General features: G+C 43.0%; 1 protein-coding gene across 1 annotated transcript in view; it reads right to left on the reverse strand.

Moving 5' to 3' along the window:
* hpca (hippocalcin) overlaps positions 1-5,411 on the reverse strand; it is a 49,771-nt gene extending 44,360 nt beyond the window's left edge. Inside the window, exon 1 of the mRNA XM_005950102.3 lies at positions 4,978-5,411. The gene's annotated coding sequence lies outside the window, so the exon portion shown is untranslated. The remainder of the gene's footprint in view (positions 1-4,977) is intronic.
* Between the last annotated feature and the right edge of the window lie 1,714 nt (positions 5,412-7,125).

Raw genomic sequence — 7,125 nt, forward strand, 5'->3', positions numbered from 1 at the left:
CTTTGCAATCGGTTGGCAACAGCGACCACCCTCCACCAACCACTCACCAACTGGGTGGTGAGTGTAAAATGATTTGCTGTGCCACCTTGTGATTCAAAGTGGTATTACATGAGAGTACAGCCTGGAATCATTTCGACTTCAGTTGATATCTCTGAAGCGAAATGTATACACATTTACTATTTATAGTTTATGCTATAAAAAAGTTGAATCTGTTCATCTGATGAACAGAATCAACTTTTGAGGATTTACTTACCTGGATGATTGAGCATGCATGAAGAAATTACTATCAAACTATTTCTGTTAGTTAGCATTATTACTATCAGCACAGTCAGTTGCTACAGTTTTGAGGTTCCATCTAAATAAATTAAGATTTTTGTCTTTTTAACACTTTAAGCAGTGTGGTCCCACGAATACCACATTTTCTACTGTGGTACAGAAGGTAGAGCAAATCGGGAGGTCGGTAGCTCGACTCCGTGCTGCTTCATTCTGCATGTTGACGTATCCTCAGACAAGATACTGAACCCCAAGTTTCCCCCAATACATCCATGAGAGTGGATGTATTGGCAGCAATGACAGCAATCGCGTACCAACGTTACGAAGATGATCCAACTTATTGGGGCATTAAGAATGTCTTGTTTTTGTTAGTTATGTGGTTTAGGTACAGTAGGTGATCATGTTGCTTTCGCAGAATGAATTGAGTCAATGTGTCACCGAATCAACAAAATCCTGTTCAAATTTTATTTAGAAAAATCACAGTTTGACTATAAAGGTTATTTAAGTTGCTTATAAGAGAAATTCAAAGGGCCGTGAATCATTTAAACAAAGAAAGTCTTGTGTACATTAGTACCTAACAGCATCATTAAAATCCAGTTATGATGGTTCATGGGAAAGTGACTGCTCACATTTTGCTAATTAAATGTAATATCACTCTTGTAAAAGATAAACTGAACGATTTCCATTTCCACCCATTACTGTGTTATGCTACAGACCACAGATCCATTTTACACTCATTTGAAGTCTCTCTTCTCTTTTCGCATAATGACTGTTTTGTTTTGTATTGTTTTTTTTTCCCGGAAAGGCCTTGGAGTTCTCCTCAGAGAAAAATAAATAAAAATCCTCTGACCTTTCGAATCTATCAGGTTACTGGAAGATGTACAAACAGCACACTTTTGCAGGGGCGGGGTAGTTAACCCAACTTTAAGCCTGGAGCTGTTTTGGACATGTACGTTTCCCCGGCCTCAGTCACATGATAAATGGACTGGTTCTTACATAGCACTTTCCTACTTGAGCACTCAAAGCATTTTAAACAGCACGCCTCAATCACTCCTATTAATACAAGCACTTTGTTTTTACACACATTCACACTCCGAGGATTGCATCGGAAATGCAACATAAAGTTCAGTATCCTACCCGAGTATACTTTGGATGTATCGAACCATGCAGATGACCTGCTCTACCTCCTGAGCTGTCGCCGCCACAGATTCACAGGATTTCCTTGTGTCTCTTCAAGAAAGATCTCCAAGATGCTGAGTCTGAATGTCCCTGCTGACCTGCCTTCACATGTAACCTTAATTGAAAGTGACTTTGAGGCTGCGTACTTATGTATTCCCATGCATGCAAGCAGTCAGGGGCATCTATCTTGTCAAGAATTTCTGGTGGCATTATGTGAGAGCAGGGTCACATAAATGAGCAAGGCTACATTGTTTCCCATAATGTGAGAGCCTGCAGTGTAGAACATAGAAAGGGATGCATTATTCACACAGAAGCAATGCGTGAAAAAACCACCAAAGAGAGTAAGAGATACTAATGAGGCCATTTCCTCAACTCTGCAACTCACTTGCCTCATTGATATACACGTTGACTGCGACATCGATCTTTTGCAAGGTGCTTCAGGGTTAAAACCTCTTTTCATGTGTATATACAAGCACGAGTTAGAAGTGTGTGTGCAGGCGGGGGTGCTTATGAGTCCAAGTGACTGAGAGAGTAGTGCTCCAGCGCACATTTATCTTCTTATGTAACAACTAGACAAGCAGATGCAGGCTAAATGCTGCCTCTACCCACCAAAAACATGAGCAGCACAATTCTGCTCACTTCAGACAGAATTCAGCAGGTTCCCTTACAACACAAGCCCCAAACACGGATCAATTTGTTGGGGCCGTGCCTCCACATTCCCATTAACCTGGGGTCGGGCTGAAAATGGCCATGTTAAAATGGTCTCTCTCATCATTCTCTTCGTCATTAGCTGCCCTAAATGACAGCTAGAGAATGACCACAAAGGCTTTCACCCCCACTCCCCCACCATGAGCTGCCAATCATGCGGCTCCTTTAAGTATTCCTGACTGCCTGCACAGATTTCGCTTGTCTGCGCCCTGTGCCAAGCCTGATGGTAAATCTGAAAGGATTATACAGAAGGCGAGCAATAGCTGTGTGGCATTTAGGAAAGAAAAGACAGAGACAATGTGTCGTGTTATCAGCGAAGCTGGTGTGCTATCTCCAGGAAAAAGCAGAGCAGAGGTCCTAAACAGGGGTGCACCTAAAGCAGGGAGTCTGGGGTGTCACAGCCCCATCCTTGGGGGGGGGTTGCCCTTTCAAAAATGATATGTTATGTTAAAAGTACCATAAGTCCAAATTATGTTGGAAAAAAAAAGGTTCCACTGCCTTCCTTTAATGCATCACTGTAAATAATATTATTTAATGTTAACTAATGTAACATTTGGGGTTAGTCACGATTTTCTAATACTCAAACAGTCATTAAGATGACTGTCCTTTGTCTTGTCAACATATCTTCCTTGATTTTACTGCTGGGTGGTTGAATGCAGTGTACTACTAATGCCAAACAAGTGTGGTAATGTAATATGCAGTTTAGGGCGATCGTGGCTCAAGAGTTGGGAGTTCGCCTTGTAATCGGAAGGTTGCCGGTTCGAGCCCCGGCTTGGACAGTCTCGGTCTTGTGTCCTTGGGCAAGACACTTCACCCGTTGCCTACTGGTGGTGGTCAGAGGGCCCGGTGGCGCCAGTGTCCGGCAGCCTCGCCTCTGTCAGTGCGCCCCAGGGCAGCTGTGGCTACAATGTAGCTTGCCATCACCAGTGTGTGAATGTGTGTGTGAATGGGTGGATGACTGAATGTGTAAAGCGCTTTGGGGTCCTTAGTAAAGCTATACAAATACAAACCGTTTACCATTAAAGCTAAACAAAACAACAAAAATTATAAAAATGACCCACTAACTACCAGCTATTCCACTGGCAAAGTGTCTGTCACAGTCATAGTTTGTGCTGCTGTACAAACAGGTAATAACAAACACAATCAGAGACAACGACAGCCAGCAAAACATATTTTTCGGAACGCGTTCAGAACTTAGAGGAAGTCCAGTTTATCGTTATGTTGCACCATTAAGCTAGCACATTACACATCAGCCAGAACAGTCATTCCTGAGTTGTTTAGAGCAGCGGTCCCCAACCCCCGGGCCACAGACCAGTACTGGTCTGTAAGTTGTTGAGAGTTGAGGCTCACGTGTGAAAGTCATGGTTTTCAGGGTTTTTATCAGTTTTTAGCGTTATTTTTTTTTAAATCATTTTTTATCATTAACTCAGTTTCCCTGCGTCTCTTCCCGTGTGTTATGAATAAATCTTCTTTTTTTGGTACTGGTACTGGTTTTATTTTGTTGTATTTATACAGACACCTTAAAGGCCGGTCTGTGAAAATATTGTTGGACATAAACCAGTGCATGGAACAAAAAAGGTTGGGGACCACTGGCTTAGAGCGTGAGTGGAAGAACAGTTCCCAGTGAATATTGAATATATATTTTACTTGACATGCCCATCTCTAACAATGTGTTCTTTATTGCTAATTTGAGATGCAAACCATTACAATATTCCCTCAACATGTGCCTCACACTGGTTTGATTCACTCCTTCACATTGCAAACGTGTGCTTAAATCAAAATGACTTTCTTCTTTAATTCTACCAACATATTTACTGCTTTTTGTTAGCCCCTGAGTTGGATGTTGTGCTTTAATGTCCCTGGCATATCGTTACAGGGCATACATGCTTCATAATACATATTTATGCAGGCAGGTCTCTTCACAATGACAACTTGCCAACTTGTCAATTTTCTAGTAGTTTATATTTATATTTGATAAAGTTTGTGTTTCCCACTCATTGTTTCTTGGTTCCCTCTTGTGCACACCCCACCCAGTTCTCAGTCCAGTATTGATATGTAATAATCACAGTGGATGCCCAGGAAAAGTGTTAACAACCGTGAACAGTGAACTAACCTCACTCACAGAGAAAAAAAGACATCACAACCTGAAATGTTGGGCTAGTCTTTGTTGGTACTATCTTATTTGATAAGCAGGCATACACAGCTGGTACAAAAGAAACAAAGATGTTAGTTTAAAATTTCTATAAACTCCACATTAGGCAAAAATGCATCATGCAATTAAAGAGCGTGATTAACGTAGGCTCCTCTGAACGGAAATGCTTTGCACTCAGTGGTTAACTAGTAACGCATTTACTATCAGGCTAGAAATAAGCCAGCAGGCAAAGATGTTGCCTCTTCTTCCGGAGGCTTCAGTGCAGCCCAAACCTGAGACCTGAGAGCAGGGAGGGAAGTTCCAGAGAAGTGCCACGCGCCTCCATCCTTTTACCCCGCGTGAAGATCATTCATAAAAATGGCAGACCTACACTGCTTTCATCCTATTGGCTGTACAAAAACAGCCTTGTTTTTTCCCCTCCTTTTATTTTAAAGAAATGTCGACACAAACAGTCAAAAACACACACATACTACAGGCGGGAATATCTTCAGCTCGACTGGTCTGTTCACGCGGTTTATCAGCACCGCGCAGCCGGAAGACGAACAGTTTCCGCGAGTAAACAAAAGCGTCTGCGCCGCTTTCCAGAAACTGAATATTAGCCCTAGAATACATTAGGCATAAAAGCAAGCTAAACTGAAGCAATAACGTCGACCCGCTCCTCTTACCCGAATAGGCGAGGCAGTGTCGGTGCCGGTGAGGAGGGTATCCCTGCTGCAGGACAGAGAGAGATGCTCGTCTCGGCTCGCTCTTGTGCGACTTTCTCCGGAGCTCCTGGCTGAACAGCGTCGCTGGACCGGTCGCGTGCTCTTACTGCTGCTTGTCAGTGCACGCTCACACACATCCACACACGCGCAGGCTGAGTGACTGACTTAGTGGCCCCTGGCTACAGCAGCCGAACCCTTCAAACCATGATACCGTGCAGGCGACAGGCATCAGTGATGGTGCTGCTGCTGTGGTGGCAGCTTTCTCTCCTCCAGGAGCCTGGGCTGGACAGGACGGCAGGGGAGGGCAATGTGTTTAAGTGGTATGCGCCGGCGGAGTGGATTTAAACGGGGGGATGGTGTAGCTGGGATTACGTGGTAGGGGTTTAATTAGATAGCCCTGCGCCCATTGGCACCAACGCTGCGCACAACCCTCCCCTCTCTCTCTCTCTCTCTCTCTCTCTCCCCTCTCTCTCCCGTCTCTCTCCCGTCTCTCGCTCTCTTTGTCTTTGGCAGTAAAATAGCTGGATGTGTGGATCTCATCACCGGCTGATGCCGCACCACGCTGTGTGCTTAATAATATTTCATGCACAACATTTTTATTCCAAGTTATTTGCGATGAGGACTGCACAGGGGTCAGGAGCGTTCAGCCGTTTGTACATTGGGGTGGCCTCATCTCTCAGGGAAAAAAATGCATATGGAGAGGAGTGATTGTGTAAGTGTTGTTTCTGCATTTTCAGAATAATGTTCGTCCAAATTCATCATTGCATTTGACCAATCACGATGTTGTGGTGTTATGGCTTTGCAATGTGGGGTGAAAAATACAAAAATGTATTTCTTTATAAATACCACTGTTCTGTGGGGTGGGGGGATAAGCGTTTCAATTGCCCTTTATTAATTTATACAGTATAATGAATATGGCCTCAAGTTAGCTTTGCTGTTATTCAATTCCCACATAGCAAAATTGGTATGGCCTGGATCTGGCCCACACAACGTGCATACACATGGCCCACATACCACAAAGAATGACAGCCCTTTGGTGGCCCAGATCTGGTTTACCAGAGGTGGCCAACACATGGGCCAGCAAAAGGCCAGTTGCAGACAAACTGCTGGTCCTGTGCTGGCTCAGATAAGTTTTAGCTCTGGCCCCAGATGTCAGCCTAATATGTACCTTAATCAAGCCATGTAATAACAACATGTGCTGGAACATAATAGCGCAAAAGTGACATGAGGAAACTCTGTTCAGACAGTGAGTGGACTGATTCTTATATAGCGCTTTTCTACTCTCCCGGATTACTCAAAGTGCTCTATACAACATGCCACATTCACCCAATCACACACTTTCTCTAAACTGAGTGCTTACTACTACCCACTAACCTTCCGATCAGTAGGTGACCTGCTCTACCTCCCGAGTTACAGCCACCCAGTGGTAAACATGAGTAAACCCTCACTAGGTTTTGGATAAAGTGTACACTCACAAACCTTTCAAACCTGCATTTAAAACATTGGCAACCATAGCAGTATAGTATTGCAACATGCCATTTGGGTCTTCTAAATAAAACAGGAAAAGGAACATAAATAGTGTCATCATTGCCAGACCTGGCCCACATCTGGTTGACAGACACCCTGCCATGACACCAGTCAGTCAGAAGTGGCAGCTGATGCCGAATCTGGGTCAGTCCTGTTTGCTATGTGGGTTTAAGTAATTCATGTTGGTTTGCTGGTGTTAGTTTTTAAAGGCATTAGCTAACTATTATGATGATGTAGGAACAACACTAATACAGTAAATTTCAGATCATACAAGAAGAGGTGACTATCTCATAATAATATGGCAGCTGTAATGAAAACACAAGATTTGACCGTAAATTGATAAAGTTAACAAAACCTAGTTTTTACTATGATAAATATTTTTATTATTTCAAATAATAGAATTAGCTCTGGGACATATACTCCACTTGCACTCTGAGTTTAAAAAATGGCTTTAATTTCAGTCTGTGATGCAAAAGACGGTGTGAGATTGAACAGAATTGAATGACACAAAAATTGTGGATTTTATTTTAGTTTTCAAAAATACAGTATCATTAATGTGTCCAAGTGGAAATAAAAAAAAAA

The sequence above is a fragment of the Haplochromis burtoni genome, unplaced genomic scaffold, assembly GCF_018398535.1.
Source record: "Haplochromis burtoni strain Fernald_Lab_line unplaced genomic scaffold, NCSU_Asbu1 Contig_339, whole genome shotgun sequence".
NCBI classification, from domain to species: Eukaryota; Metazoa; Chordata; class Actinopteri; order Cichliformes; family Cichlidae; genus Haplochromis; species Haplochromis burtoni.